Source organism: Procambarus clarkii, chromosome 39, assembly GCF_040958095.1.
Source record: "Procambarus clarkii isolate CNS0578487 chromosome 39, FALCON_Pclarkii_2.0, whole genome shotgun sequence".
Classification (NCBI taxonomy): domain Eukaryota; kingdom Metazoa; phylum Arthropoda; class Malacostraca; order Decapoda; family Cambaridae; genus Procambarus; species Procambarus clarkii.
This window is the reverse complement of record NC_091188.1, coordinates 26,905,982-26,907,493: the sequence shown is the minus strand read 5'-3', so window position 1 is coordinate 26,907,493 and position 1,512 is coordinate 26,905,982. Positions and strand designations below refer to the sequence as shown.

The following is a 1,512-nucleotide window of genomic DNA, read 5'->3' as shown; positions in this document are numbered from 1 at the left end:
ATATATATATATATATATATATATATATATATATATGTATGTGTACCTATTTTAATTTACATAAAATATAGGATGGAAGAACATGTACGTAGTAAATTAATCTCTTTTTTACTCAAAATTCAATAATTTCATTCGTTTATTATGCTATGATAGTGAACACAATGTTAAAATAAATATTTTATTTATTTATTTATATATTTTTTTCAGATGATTGAACCCTTTTTGATTAAAAATCCAGGACGTTTTACATTGTTCCCAATTAAAAATCATGATATCTTTAAAATGTATAAGAAGGTGCTAGCATCATTTTCGACAGTTGAAGAAGTAGACTTGTCAAAGGATATTGTAGATTGGGAACAGAAACTTAATGAAGAGAAACGTCACTTCATTTCACATGTTCTAGCATTTTTTGCCGCATCAGATGGTATCGTCAATGAAAATCTTGTTGAACGTTTCTGCCAAGAAGTACAAATACCAGAAGTGAGGTGTTTTTATGGTTTTCAGATTGCCATGGAAAATATTCACAATGAAATGTACAGTTTACTTATTAATACATACATAAAAGATTTACAGGAGCAGAACAGATTATTTAATGCTATTGAAACGCTGCCAGCTGTTAAGAAAAAAGCTGATTGGGCTCTAAGGTGGATTACCAATAGAACGGCAACATATGCCGAACGCATTGTTGCCTTTGCTGCAGTAGAGGGTATTTTCTTTAGTGGTTCATTTGCTGCAATATTTTGGTTAAAAAAACGTGGTTTAATGCCAGGTCTAACCTTCAGTAATGAACTGATTTCTAGAGATGAAGGGTTACACACAGATTTTGCTTGCTTGATATTTAAGTACTTGATTAATAAGCCTGATCAGAAATATGTATATTCTATCATTGATAATGCTGTGAAGATTGAACAAGAATTTTTAACAGATGCCTTGCCAATCAAACTTATTGGTATGAACTGTGATCTAATGGGGAAGTATATAGAATTTGTGGCTGACCGACTTCTCTTTGAACTCGGTTTTAAGAAACTTTATAATGTAGAAAATCCATTTGACTTTATGGAAAATATCTCATTAGAAGGGAAAACTAATTTTTTTGAAAAAAAATAAGTGAATATCAAAAATATGGTGTAATGAATTCAGATCAATACAGTGTTTTTACATTAGATTCAGACTTTTAGTTAATTAGTTGATGGATGGAATAGAACATTTTTTTTTTTATAGAATATAAATAATTTAATATAAAAATAAAAATATATATCTATTATCTTTTACTATTTTACTTATCATATTTATATTTTGACTTGATGAATAATGAATTAAATACCTTACATTCTCTCTTTCCACTAATTACAAGACTACAAAATATGAGGTATGTAATTATGGACATAATAACAAAACCGTAATCTTCTTTATAAAATATCAACATATCACATGATTACCAAGCAGTGCTACTATCGTCCGATGTAAACACCAAGTTTGGTTATCGCCATTGAATCAACTTTTCTATTTTAT

General features: G+C 28.4%; 1 pseudogene; it reads left to right on the top strand.

The window, feature by feature from the left end:
• Window positions 1-282: 282 nt before the first annotated feature.
• Window positions 283-1,107, top strand: LOC138372520 (ribonucleoside-diphosphate reductase subunit M2 pseudogene; annotated as a pseudogene).
• Window positions 1,108-1,512: the final 405 nt, after the last annotated feature.